General features: G+C 41.7%; 1 protein-coding gene across 3 annotated transcripts in view; it reads right to left on the bottom strand.

Moving 5' to 3' along the window:
- Positions 1 to 11,784, bottom strand: part of DYRK1A (dual specificity tyrosine phosphorylation regulated kinase 1A) — a 119,031-nt gene extending 107,247 nt beyond the window's left edge. Inside the window, exon 1 of one of the 3 annotated variants that reach the window (XM_067545257.1) lies at positions 11,399 to 11,784. The gene's annotated coding sequence lies outside the window, so the exon portion shown is untranslated. The remainder of the gene's footprint in view (positions 1 to 11,398) is intronic. The other 2 variants (XM_067545252.1, XM_067545254.1) reach the window with 2 other exon arrangements.
- Between the last annotated feature and the right edge of the window lie 3,367 nt (positions 11,785 to 15,151).

Consider the following 15,151-nt stretch of genomic DNA (forward strand, 5'->3'; position numbering starts at 1 on the left):
TAAACAAGGTCTCATATCACAATGAGAGGTTACAACAGAAGCAGGGAACAGAATCTAGATTTCCAGTATCGCAGTGACATCTAAGCCACTCAGCAACACTGTCCCCAAGAAAGAATTTGCCAAACCTAAATACACAAAAAAACTGTTTGTAAAATGGGGCAATTTGTGCATATATAACCCACCGTTTCACCATACTATGGATCCTTTAGTGCTGGTCCACAAAAGATAACAGAATACTCCTATTATCAGCTATTATAGCTAATCCTTTAGACCAAATGATAGAGGTATGTGCTGCAGTGCTGAAGGATCAGGTTCAAACCTTCCTGATGATATGGGATGCCATTACAGCTGCACATACATTTTTTGCTTTTCTTTAAAAAACAAAACGAAAACAAAACAAAACAAAAAAACACCACCTATACACTTACATTTTAAAAATAAAATTTAGAAGAATGTTACTAAGAATAAAAATTCAAGCACTCAAAAGTTAGGAAATGCCAGAATTAAGGTTGTCCATGCACATATATCAAAGTCTTTAATTACTTGGTTACATACTATTTTATCCCCGTCTCACTGACTACACAGAAAATGAATTGGGGCTGTGTAATGAACAGAGCTGATTGTGGAAACCCCTGCATCATTTGTTGCAAAGTTGGAAGATATGTACTCAATGAGGCAGGAGACTGTGGAAAGAGGAGGGTGGAAATATTGTTAAGGCAGATAAATGCCACACAGAAGAACTGGGTTCTACCCCTGACTCCACCACAGGCTTCTTATGTGAAGATGGCAAGTCACTTAAGCCAAAATTTTGTGATGTGATCTCTAAATATATTCTCATTTTCTGGGTCTCCAACTTAAAACACATATGGTCTGCTTTTCTGAAATACTGAACCTTCACAACTTCAACTAAAATCAATAACAACTGCAGATGTTCAACACCTTAGACAGTAAGGCCTGGAGGAAATAAGCACAGGGCTGAAAGCCAGAAGAAGGGCTGGAGTTCTAAACCTGACTCTTCCATTGACTCATCATGTAGCTTTGGGCACATCACTTTGCCTTTCTGTTTCAGTTCCCCATACGTAAAACAAGGCAATACATATTTCCCTACCTTCTACAGCTATTGCAAGAACTAACTGTATGTTCAGAGAACTTTGTAGACATTGAAGTGCAATAAAAAACTGATAAGTACTCTGTAAAATCAGGCCTGGTGTCTCAAGTTGTGTGCCCAATCAATGAGACATCCAAGATTAGTGGCGAGTTTTGCAAATGTTGGCCTTAATCTTTCAGTGCATCAATTCTCTTCCCAATCTGTGAAAAGGTCCCCAAATCTCCAGTTGCTAGGAGAATAACTTCATTAATGTTTGTTAGGCTCAGATACTACAATGTTGAGCCCATTATTAATTCCCTATTCAGTGCAAGGTTTGGAGGATGTGCAGCACCATCCAAAGTAACCTGTGTGGCCACACAGTGAAAAGAATAAAAATAAATTTTGAACAGCTACATCATTCCCAAAGCACCTTATCTGAATGAGGCATACGTCCTGTGGAAAAAATAGCATGCAAACATGTAATTAAAGAATGTATCATGATGAATACACAGAAGGGGTAAAATTAAGATTACATGGAAAAGCTTAATTGTGACATTTCTTAGCTTTTGAGTGCTTGACTTTACAAACTTAGTAACATTACCTGAACATAGGTTTTTTGCATGTAATTTTATTATCAACATCATCTTAGGTTAGAATGTAAGGGGAAAGGCTGTCTTTAATACATACCAATCCCAAATCACATCTTTCCCCTAGTCACAACACTGATTATTTTCCATCTTTTGTCATTAGGAGCACCCTTAAATACCAGCATGTAAATTGAGAATTGTATACTGTCCCACTGTATACTTCCTAAACAACGTATCATTGAGCTTCCCCCTGTGCGCTCCCTAAGCAACAGATCCCAGGTGTAACTATACAACCTTAACATTACATTAACTTCTGTTCAATTTAAATTATCTATAACAGAAATAACAGTCCAGAGAAAGGCAATGAAAACGATACACGAAAAAAACTCCACATCAAGGAGCGATTAAAAAGATTAAATTGGTAAAATCTGAATGCCCCTAAATTAGGCTCATGATCCTATACTCAGGCATCAAAATAAAGTAGCCTCATTTTTATAGTTGCTGAACGCAAAGAAGTCAAGAAACCAAAGAAGTCAACAGAAACTAGGTATCTCAGCGTCTCTTGGAAAAAAAAAAAAAAAAAAAAAAAAAAATCAAGCCACATCTTACTTATATGCCTAAACGCGGATTTTGGAGCCTAAAATTTAGGCATGGACATCTGAAAAATGTTGGTCTTATCCTATATAACTTAGAAATCAAACAAATGTGAGAGGAGATTATAAAGGTATATAAAAGGAATGGTGTAGACGAGGTAAGTCAAAAACTTCCATACACCCTCTTTCATAATACTAGAATAAGAGACGATGAATAAACCTAAAAAGAAACAAATGTAAAACTGATACAAGTAAATAGTTTTCACACAACACATAATTAGCTTATGAAACTCTCCATCACAAGATGTTATTGAACTTAACAAAACTTAAAAACTTATAATTCTTTAAAAAGGATCAGAAATTAACAAATAGAACTGACCCCTCAAACAGAATACTGAGACAGATAGATCAACGGTCTGATGTAGGATGGCAATTTATGTTCCTAAATGCACAAATTATATTAATCCAATGACAGGGCTGCAACAGATAAGTATGCTTTTTTTTTTTTTTAAATCAACATTTTGCTACATACATATGTCTTTCTCCCCCACCAATGAAAAAATGGGTTCTTTAGCTAAACGTGACATTATTTTATACTTTTACTTTCTACTTTCATTACAATAGCAGTAATTATACTGATAACAGAATAAAATGTTTTAAAAATATAAAGTCACTTAGAGGTAGCATTTATCTCTAAGTCATGTAGAAGAGAAAATGATTTCAAAATATAGAACTTGCATCTTGTGAAACGAAGACTACACTTGTTACTTCATGTCTTGGAATAAATGGATGGTGAGTAGGAATATTCTGGTTTTCTACTAGATGTATAGATGCTCTGTTCAACTCTGTTAATATTTATCTGAATTGGGAAACAGATATTGTTCTTCTAACTGAATTTTAGATACAGTTATGGTGTAAGCCATAAGGAGCTGATGATTAAATATAGCATTTCCCTTTGAAATGCAAACAAGCAACATGCTTTCCTCATTTTAGTAATTTTTTACCTTTACCCTTAAGGAAATATTTTATAAAACATTTAGCTTACTGTAATGAAAGCAACTGGGCACTATGCAAATTAAGTGACAGGACATTAGATGTTATCTTAGAATGTGTATATACTCAGACTTCTATGGTGAAGCAATCAGCAATCATAAATATTTCCTTTTATCCGCTGCTAAATACAAAGTAGCCCCTTGCACTAGAAATAGTTATACCCTATGTCCCCATAGCAAAGACAATTTCAATTTAAAAAACAAAACAACACACATACAAATTATATTGGTAATGGCACCAACCACTACAATTAAGGTGGCTGAGCATTTCTATTTCAACAGTCTGTTTTTTCATGTGCAATACATTTCACATAAGCTCATAAAGTGTAAGGAAAGTCATGCTATGAACATGAGTTTGGTTAATTTAGTTTCATAGGGCGTTGAAGGTTTGTAGGCTAAGTGAAGGGCAAAGGCAATGAAAGAGGATTCATGTGAACACAAAGATGCAAAGGGCTACTACTATGCACTGTGTAAAACACACAGGTTGGAATGCCACTCTATAGATTCTATGTGGACAGGAGAGGGGCTCTCTCCAGAGAATCCCCCCTAAAACATTATCAGTGGTTTCTTGTCACACTTGCAGGTAACAAAATTTAGACATGCTATTGCCAAACTTCTGCAAGTCAGCAGACCTTCATGTATAGTGGCTTGCAGTCTTTTTTGTTTAAATTGAAGGTTTTTTTAAACACTTATTAATTCCCTACCAAAAAAACCCTACATTAGGAGAATGTTAAGGTTGGATAAATAAAGAGTCAAGTCAGGAAATTCTGGCTGTAAACCCTTTGGGACAGAGACTGCATTTTGTAGTGTTTTATGCACCCCAAATACAATGGGAACAGATCCTGACTGAGGTTTCTAAGCACTACAATAATACAAAACAAAACAATATTAACTACTCCCCCTGTGTATGCATGATGATACAATTTTAATTTATACTATCATTATTTCTCAAAGAATACCATATTATACATTTTTCCTTTCAACCTTGTACATACATGTAGCTTTTGTAATGTATCCCAAATACTGTTTGTCATATAAATGACTTTCATGGACACACATACAGTAAACCAAACTTATAAAACATACTGCATATTAAACAGAGTAATAGTAAAAGTCTGCTGATATACAGGCCATCCAACAATGAAATTATATTCACTTTGTAGTCTACTGACTCCCTGCTCTATTGCACCTGAAAAAGTTTGTGATGCGAGCTAAAACCAAAATAAAAGGTTGAAAGGAGGCTGAAAGCTAAGGGCCTTTATACTGCAAACACTAACATGCAGCAACCAGTCCCACTGATTGAAATGTGACCATTTCCATGTGTGTGTAAATATCTGCAGCACCAGGTCCTAACTTATTAAAATGCAGGCCATAAAAAGAGTGTGTTTAAATAAAAAGTTTAAACTTGTAAAGTTATACTGAACCTTTATTAGAATGAAATCAGTATATATATAAGAAAAAAAGTACAAGATGCGACACCTATGTATCTGCAATTCTAGAAAAAAATGTACATTAGGTTGTATTATTTCAGAAATATGATGTGAAGAATTAAACATATGAATAAGTGAATTCTCAGTTGTTATACCTGATTTATTACCTATGACATTACCAAAGTTATCAGCATATTTCAGATGTCCAGAGTAAGTTTTCCTTTTTGTCAGTATACCATCAAATGTGGTGTTAGTTGCTAATCAGAATCCCCAATAATAAACAAACCAGAATCAGATGCAATCCAAACACCCAATGAATTTCTACCACCGTCACTGGATTATTAAAAAAAAATAAACACAACCATTTTAACAGTCAGATGACAATGATCAGATTTGTACCCAACACGTATTTTGTAGGTCAGCCCTGTAAAACAATTTATATAAAAACCAAATATCACACACATTCAACATGTTATACAAAAGCATAAGTGGGATCAAAACAAGAATTAGATAAGTTCATGGACGATATGTCCATCAATGGTTATTAGAAAAGATGGTCTGGGATGCTACCCCATGCTGTCGGTGTCCCTAAACCTCTGATTGCCAGAAGCTGGGACTGGACAACAGGGGATAGATCACTCAATTGCCCTGTTCTGTTCGTTCCCTCTGAAGCATCTGGTACTGGCCACTGTCAGAAAACACGATACTGGGTTAGATGGACCATTGGTTAGATCCAGTATGGCCATTCTTATGTCATGTTCTTATACCTATTTGTTTAGGTATAAGGACGAAATTTGTGATGATAACCAGACAGACAAAACAGGGTTCTGTATGAGAAAGATTCCATGTGTTCAAGACAATGAAAAAAAAGGGCAAGTACTTAACACCTGTCTTGCCTGCCAGACAGCAAAATTTTCTTCTCCTTTTAACTCCTTACTTCAGTTTGAATAGTGGTTCTCTAGGTCCTTGATCTCAGATGCTACCAATCTGCTTCCTCTACAGGGAAAGTGAATGGGAACATTTCTGATTGGCTCCTCCGCAACAGTCCCTCCTACCGGAGTAAACTAGAGACTGTTCACAGTTTACTTTGCTCTCAGAAAGACAAGTGGAAATTTGTACACACACACTGAACAGGTTTTATAACAAAACCAATTTTAACTACTTTCATATGAATCCAGGAAACCACATTCATGGAAAGGACAAGTTAGTCACTTAAAAATATTTTTTCATATAATTTTTGAAGTTTACCCTGGGTGGGCTGCATTAATTCATTTTTTTAAAAGTGTTTGTTTAAATATTATCAACACTAGTATAAATTAAGATGTTGAAAAACTGGTAAATGTTGCTATTTTAATGTATCCAATAAGTTCCCTAAATAGATTACTTCTCGGCATTTCAACTAAAATTTGCAGAAAAGTAATGTCCTTGTGCATCAATTTGTAGATTTTTTTAAATTGTTGCCCTAGGTAACAACAAATCAGAAGATTAAATACTCTCTCTTTGGGGATGGGGAAACATTTCACTTTAAGGGTACCTAATTAGTCAATCATTGACCCTTCCTACTCTTATTAACCCATAACTGAGTCAACACTGCATTTTTGTTCGTTCTTAAACACACTAGAACTCCAATCACTGCATAATATAAACACTGTGATTTCTCTCAAATGAGATAGTGATACTTAATTAAATTAAATTCACTTTTGTTTAGTCAGTTTCATTTTTACATTCTTAGAGCTGGTCTACAAAACAGTGGAGGTGTAACACATTCAGATGCTCCTCCCACTGATGTAACTCCCTTGCTATGCTGACATAATAAAACCACCTCAACTAGAGGCGTAGGTCTTATGTTGGTGTAGATAGGGTAACACAGTGCCAGTGTAGACACTGGGTGCCTTACACTGGCTTTTGGCTCTGCTAGAGCCCTGAAATTAACAAGAATAACAGCTGGACCCTGCTGGAGTCTGGGTGTGGGGCAAGAAGCCCAGGGCAGCTGGACCCTGCTACAGATTGGAACCAGGGCAAGAAGCCCCAGGAAGCTTCCCCTGGCTCCTGGCTGGGGAGGAAAGCCGCCCGGGATGGCTGGACCTTGGCTTCCAGCCCAGGCAGCTTCTCTGCCTGCTCCCCACTGGGAGCCCAAAAGCAGCCTTGTCAGCCATGAAACTGACAAGGCTGCCCATCTCCTAGTGAGGGGGGAGGGGGAGAGAGTAGGGGGAAGAGAGCAAGAAGTGAGTGTAGCTGGATCACGCTCCCCTGGGGCAAGAAGTCCCCCGGCTCTTGGTGGGGAGGAGAGAAGCCCCAGGCGGCTTCCCCCAGCTCTTAGTGGGGGAACAAGAAGTGGGGGGGGGCAGCTCCCGGCAGGTCTCTCGGCTCCCCACACTGCCCCATTAGGTCAGTGGAAGTGTTCCTGGAGAGGATTTACACCACCAACCCAAGGAGGGTAGTGTGGACATGTATCACTGCAGTAATTACTGCAAAGGCTGTAAGTCAACCTAATATAGTTCGACTTATCTTTCTAGTGTAGACAAGACCTGAGTGCTGAAACATTTGGATTTTAAACTTTGCAGAGGACTGAGGAGCATTTGTTTATAAACAATTTCTTTCTCAGGTAATTTTAATTCTAGTAATACTTTTATTCTTTTTTTTTTTTTTTTTTTGTCAAATCTTTTGGCAAATGTTAAATTTAGAGCCAAATTTAAATTGACCATGTCCCTTACAAAACTCAAGTTAACTTAGTCCAGGAGTGAGCATCCCCCCTGCAAAGCCATACCCATTTTACTGTGTCCTTCCCATTTCTGCACTCGCCTGTGTGTGTGGCAGTGGGAGGGGACATAGTTCATGGCTCTTTGGGCTAAGATAATCTATGATTCTTTTCCAGCCAATTGCAGAACTTATTTGGCCTCCATGGGAAATTGTGAGAAGACTATTAGCACTTGAGCAATTTTGAGCAAAGTAGACAGGTTCCAGCCCAAGCTTAAAGCACCTCTAACCAATGGTATGTAAATAGGAGGAAAAGGGAGGGGAAGGGAGACAGGGAGGAGGGGTTTGGTTAAAACATAAGTTAACTCTGCAGTGAAGACTTACCCAAAGTAATGAAATATGCCTGTAACAGGAAAAGAGGTTATATATTGGCACATTTTGTAAGTTGTGCTCAGGAGAGATGGAGGATCATAAAGAGAAATCATCCAAATAGGGTATATTTGGAGACCACTAGCTTGTACAGTTGATGATAAGCCACTCAAATTTTTATGCAGATGACCGGCCTCCCTCACCACCTTGGGAAAAAGTGTTAAACATATTTATATATTGCAGTTGTCACTGAAAGGTATAGTTAGTTGCTTCTGAAAAGTGTCCAGATCATGTCAGAAATTTTTCCAAGTAATTTTTTTAAGTGATCAGCACACTACAATATATACTAGAGATAATTCTTCTCTCCATCCAATGATCAATGAAAAAGAATATATTTGCTTTATCAGGATTGTTTCCTTATTTTCTCACAGATTTAAAAGAATAACAAAAACCTACACACCACACAATTTGGAAAGCTTCCAATAGGAAAATCTCAGCAATGACCATTCTTGTAGCAAAAAAAACCACAGTATAAATACATATCCAACCTTTTTGATTTTTTTAAAGTCTAGTTAGGAAAAGTTATAACACAAACCAAAGTCAGTCAAAAATTAAGATTGCCCTAATACACCCTACTCAAGAAGCAAAACAAGTGTAATATTGCTCATTTTTAAGGTGATTTACAAACCAAACCCATTTTAATCAAGTGTGTAGACAAAAGTCATTATAAATCTATAAAAACAAGTTACTCTACAACAGAAGTATTCATTTGTAAAAGTTCAGAGTCTCAGACATGTTACAAGTTTCCCAACATTCTCACAAAACAGAAGGATAACATAAGTATTTAGGGTCTCATTACGGAGAAATAGCTTTCCAAATGGTCACTTAAGTTATACAAAGGCCAAAAAGCCACTGAAACCGCACTAATATGTTAAATTATTTTTAAATCCAATTTTCAATAGTTGCTTTCAAGTTTGAGCCCTTATATGCCAACTTTCAGCCTAAAAGACAGACAATATGAGTTATAAACAAGCTATAGCAGCACAAATGCTTCTCTATTAAAAGTTTTTTTAGCTTACTACCCAGTTCTTTGCTTAAGAAAAATGTAGCTATAAAGCCCTGTCTCGACAGGTAAAAAGTATGTTTTCCAGTTAAGTTAGTTGAACATGATTGAAGAGTCGTGCTGAACATGAAACAATGTTCGCTGTTTTGTTGAATGCTACAACAGAGCCAGCTAACAATTTCAGGATGTATTAGCCTGCATCTTAAAGGGCATAAGACCTTTTCAATCTTGTTATGCTAACTCATTTGAGTTAACATGATAGAAACCTCACACCTCTTTTGCCTATTAAGACCATCTAAAGGATTTAATTCAGTTACAAGATTCTCTTTAAGCCCTTTTCTCGACTAAGATTTAAAGATGAGATACTAGAATCTGTTAGAAAAGACATGCTAATTTTTTTAAAATCTGGTCTAGACAAGTCTCAATGCCTTAACATGTACTAAACTTGTCAAGTTTGTGTACCTTGTCCAGATTATTAAAACGTTAGTTAGTATATATTAGCTAACGTGCTAACATCTACACAGAGCCCAAAGCTTTCAAAAAATGGATAGATGCTTAACAGACTACGTCATCACCACTGTACACACAGAGTGAATACTAGCTACAAGTCATTGGACTTCTTTTGAAGCACAAGTATCAGAGAAATCTCTTTGCTACTACTACTTGCTGAAACCATCCTCACTCACCTTTCCCTCAAGTTGTTCACCCTAACAAAACCAAGATGACAAGTTCTAAACCTACACAAATCTTATTTCAGTAACTGTAATACTGTTACTGACCTAATGAATTGTGGCTTCCCATACTTTTTGTTAGCCTGGAAACAATATGAAAGCACTTTTCAGTAAACACTTGTACAATATCTAGAAATAGGAAACTGTCCTTTTTAGCTCTCTCTCATTCAACTTCTAAACCAGATGCATTAACTGTATTCAGTAACTTCAAGACACATGCACAAAACTAGGTAAAGCTGCAGACACTTTTACTAAATAAATGCCAAAAAATGTGATGGAAAGAAAACATAAACCTAACGCACCATATATGTTAATTACTTTAAAGCTCAAATACAAAAAACACCCTAGTTATAGTTACTTCATTCATATGAACTGATGACACGAAAGACAGTCTACAGAATAGTTTATGCATTTACAAAGTTCACTAAATATATGAAAAACAGTAGTCAATAGACAAATAAATCTAACATTCAAATACTGCTATGTGATTTCTAATACATCAAATGCAAAAGAGTATAATTATTTCAATAGTATTCAGCTATTACAAAAAAATTGTTAAACTTTTATCAAAATACTTCAGGACTATACCTTCTTCATTTGGAATGAGTTAAACCACTCTCACTTACAAGTAGGTTATTAAATACTACCACAAACAAAATGTTAGCTTTTTGACATTAAGTTTTGTTAGTCTGGCAGATGTTCTCTTCAATTCTTAGACAGATACCAATATGATGATAAAATAGCTAACTTCTACTTGTACAAAACCTTGGAATATTGTCCACATAAAAGTGACTGTAATCCTTGCAAGTGTTTAGAGACACAAGTTAATAGCACATTATCACTAGGATGAAAAAAGTCTGTTGTAGAGAAATATGTTATGCTTGTTAATTTTTTGCAGACAGATCTTCTGTGTTTATTAGCTAAAAAAAAGACATCTGTTTGATTTTTTTCTGATGACTGGGGAATAATGGGAAAGCTAAGCAGCACCAGCATTCAAGACGTGATCAAAGAATCCTTACATAGTCCTTGGACAGACTGAACTGGAGACTTCAAAGTTGATTAAGAGTCAGAAATCCATCTATATTGGAATGTCTAATTACAGTACTGTAGTTGAGTTTTTAGACTTTATTTCTTAGAGAAAGTGCTGCTTTACAGCAAAAAAATTCAACGCATCAGGAGGACGATGTGTATTTCTAGTTTCTTTACCGACACAGAGCAAAATCCCTACAAGACTGCAGCTGGCTAGCAACTAGAAGATGGGCACTCTGTGGGAGCCCCAGAATGACAGTAACGTGACACAGGTGTTCCCACCACCCCTACGTCCAACTTCCACACCTGCCATGGAAGTCACTTACCCGAGTGCAGACGGGGCACCTGAACCCACCACCCCAACAGGTGCCTGCTCTGTTCAACTTGTGATCCCTTCCCCCGGCCTAGGGGGCTGCGGGAGAGCCCAACACCTAGTCTCATCTACCGTGGGGTCAGAGCCGGACGATGAGTCCTGCCAGCCCCTTCCCTCTGCACAGCCTGGATCAGCCACCGCCGGCTCCCCCAGCGCCAAGCGCAGCCTCTCGTGGGCATGGGATGGGAACCGCAGACACCGCCACCTTCACGCCACGGGAAAAGGGGTGCTGCGGGTGCAGCGGGCCCCGGCTAGGCAGGCGGGGGGGGGGAGGACTCCCCGGACCCCTCTCGCTAAGATGGCAGCGGGGCTGGCCCCGCGCCCCCCGCGCCGAGGAGGGATGGCATTAGCTGGGCCGGTGCGAGAGGCCCCGGCCAAGGCACTTACCCGGGTGGCGAACGGCGACCCCTGCTCTCCTGCCCGTCAGCCGCGGGGCTCTCAGGGACACGCTCCCGGCAGAGGCCTCCTCTCTCGGGCTGCGGGGAGGCGGCGGCCGGCGGGTGGGCACAGCGCTTCCCCCGCCTCGGCCAGGGGCCCCGGCACCGCGGCGCCTCCGCTCCGCAGTCCAGCCGCCCTCGGGCCCCGGCCCGGAGGGGGAGCCCGCAGCGCGCCTCCCTCTCGCGGGGAGTCGGGGGGGGCCCGGCCCGGCGGGCGGATCCGCGGCGCTTCCTGGCCGGGCAGATTTTCTATCGCTCACAAAATGGCGCGCGTTCCAAACCTGCGCAGCGACCGGCGGCGGCAGCAGCAGCAGCGGCAGCAGCGGGGCCCGGACGCGGCGGCCTCAGCCCCGGCCAGGCAGAGCACAGACAGCCGCGAGAGCGAGCGGACGGGCGGGGGGAGCGCAGCGCCGAACCGAGCCCCCGGGATGGGAACTCCTCGCTCACTTGCCCGCTCGCTCGCTCCCCCCTCCCTCCCCGCTCCTCCCCCTCCCCCCTTCCGAGCCGGCTTCTCCAGGGCTGTGCTCGGGGACCGCTCCTCCTTGCCGCGCCCGCCCGCGCCGCCGCCCCCGCCTCGCCCCCCTCCCCGCTCCTCCCCGCTGCCCCTGCGCCCGCGCGCGCGGGGTGAAGCCCCCAAAACCCGCGATGACGCTTTCCTGGGTAAAATTATAATTCGGGCGGGAAGGGAAGTTATTTGAAAAAAAAAAACCCCAACTGACAAAATGGCGACGGGACAAGCATGTTACTATAGCAACTGTCAATCACGCCGTGAGAACCCGCGCCCCGCCCCCGCCGGGCGGGAGACCGAACTGACGTGGGGGGGGGCAATGGGCGAAGGCGGGGCTTGGTTGCCTTGGTAAATGGTGCTTCTCTTCTTCGCGGCTCCTGTTTTGCCAGGCAGCAGCGTGTCTGTGACGTTATAAACCCGGAGGTGCCGCTGCAAACGGGTTCGTCCATGGCTCAGGGTCGGGCCCGCGGCGCCTGCTGAGAGGGGCGCGTCGCGCGTCCCCCGCCCCCTCCTCCCACCCGCCTGGGCCTGGGTCTGGCTGCTGTCCCTGCCTGGGAGGCTAGTTGCGGATGGAGACCCAGGCTCCGGGTGCCCAGCCGCGCAGCGGAGGGGAGGAGGAAGATGCCTCATCTCTACGGCTCCCCTGCCACCGCCCCTGGGCCTGAGCCAGCGGGATCTGGCGCATGTGCGCCAGCAGGCAGCAGCCCCGCTCACCCACTCTTCCCGCAGGAGGGAGAGAAGTTTCTAGTCTTCAGTTGTGGATTAAAAACCCTTCCACATGTTGCAGAAGGAGGAGCTGAGGGGCAGCACTGCATTCCCTTCCAGGGTCTGCAGGCAGCTCCCGTGCTGCTGCTGCCACGCCAAACTTGCAGGCTTAAATTGAAGTATGGACAGTGGCAGCGCTTAGGAAACCTGTGCGTGTCAGTGAAACAGACAAAAATCTGGTCCTTCTTCAGAGGGTCAAAGCTATGCACAATAATAGAAGGTGCCCTGCAGCTATTCACTAGGGAGGAGGCCCAAAATGGAGATAAGGAAAAGGTAGCAGACACACAGCTGTCAGAAGGCTGAGAGGGCAGAGAAGCTAACCCAGCTATCTCTGTGTGTAGCCAGCAAGCTTGGGGTAGGGACACAGAATTCCAGCAGCCAGAGAGAGGTGGGTATGCAGCATAGTTTTCAGACTCCTAACCGGAGGCTGAAATGAAAGACTGAGGTCACTGAGCTCAGGATGGAATAAGGACCTGGAGACCGCAGTGCACCTGAGAAGAGGCCTAGGCTCCTCCTCTTTTCCAGCAACTGTTGGTGTCTCACTGAGGCATGTTTCTAGACAATGTGGTTTCTACATATTGTTCCAGACTTCGGCTAGTATGTTTAGCGCCACCCCTAGCTGTTACATATCTGATAAAATTTTCTGTCCCAGGTTGTGAGTGGATGAGTGTAAGGGAGAGATTGGTGGAATACATTAGAAAGCAGAAGTATGATACAGTGGGAGAAAGATTGGTGGGGAGGAGGTGGGAGAAGGAAAATAAGACTGTTAAAGGTAGCGAGCACAACGTAGGGAACAAAGAGAAATGGATAAAAGAGTTGGATTTTGAGAGGAGAAGAAGAGGGAATATGCACTGACAACAACAGACAAAAAAAGCCACACCTTCCAAGTGTCAGGTTATTAGGGATAATAAAGCCTCAGCAATTTGGCAGCTACACTGTAGAGGATATTTAGTGTCTATAGCAGGGATATCATACACATTCTTTAGAGAGGCCTGAATTCCACTTTTAATTTTGGCTCAGAGTCTAAATTTAGGACTACAACTACTCTGAATCTACAATGGAATTCCTAATTATGTTACTGGGAAGCTTACACAAAATCAGTAGGGGATGTTGGTTTTGGACACTTTGTGATCAGTGTGGATACCAGTGAGATCCATTACGCCCGATTTGCAGATCAATAAGGTTTCATGTGCAAGGTTTTTTATAAATATACAAGTTAGATACAAAACCTAAAATTAACTACAATATATCATACTCACTAAGCCTGGAGAGCTAAGCAGTCACTCAAAAGGCTGTATACAGGAACGGCTTTCTTCAGGGGCCCTGCCAGGGAGTCAGTGGCCTTTGGTCCAACTGGCAGCACCTCCCACGGAGTCAGGTGTTGATGGAGTGCCCCCCTTTGTCTACGTGATAACTACGTATACCCTTCCATAAACAACCTTCACCTAATTATTTCTTTCTCATTATCATATATGCTAATTACCTACATTGGGATTCCACCCTTAACTACATTCTATTCTCACCATAATAATTGGGGTCGTCAAAACAACATCTGGTGATAGAAGGGGTGGAGTAAAAATATGCCCCTTGGCAATAAAACAATGTACCCCAGACGTTCGAGGATAACTTGTTGTTCCCATCACCGTTATCTGTGTGCAGCTGCAAGCATACAGTATCTGTATTTTGTCTTGTTATGTGCCATGCTATGCAGAAACTGAGGCATCTCTACCGTTATTCAGTCTCTGCTAACTGAAAGATGTCATGCTACAGGGGCAGAATAACCAAGCAAGCAACTGAATGCTATGCTAAGCCTGTAGGACAGAGGTCAAGCAACTCAAATTGTACTGGGCCTCCAACATTCCCCTCCTTGGTGGCTGTCATAACTTAATTGGTCACCACGACGATTCCTTGATACACACCTTCAACTATGGTTCAAGGCATCCCAGCCAGAGTCCGAACAATTAGTGTCTTCTTGTCGGCAGGGTATATCGCAGCGCACCGCCTCGCTCATATGCGGGGGTCTTTTAGGCCCTTGAGTCGCTTTAGGGATCTTCTAGTCCACCAAGAGTCCCACTGCAGCCATCATAGAAACTATCTGCAATACACACATGAGCACAATGGGATGCAGGACTAGATTAAAAATCTCAGTGGCAGTGGGGGACCACCCCAATAGGGTTTCCCACCAACTGTGCTTTGTGGCAGCTTTTGCAGCATCTAGGACTTCAATTACTTTAGTCCCATCATGTTTAACTATCAAATTTACAGTCTTCAATTGTTCCTGAATGTGTGTAAGTAGGGTTATCAAGTTTGAATGTGTTAGCATGCGTTGTACCAAATCAGTATTGACTCCCAATATCACAGATTGAACGTATTCTACAACATTAATATCTACTAATAACTGAAATATATTCTTTGATACTTTATAAACTA

This window comes from Emydura macquarii, unplaced genomic scaffold (assembly GCF_026122565.2).
Source record: "Emydura macquarii macquarii isolate MOO-44397 ecotype Brisbane River unplaced genomic scaffold, CSIRO-AGI_Emac_v2 contig_1043, whole genome shotgun sequence".
Taxonomy (NCBI): Eukaryota; Metazoa; Chordata; order Testudines; family Chelidae; genus Emydura; species Emydura macquarii.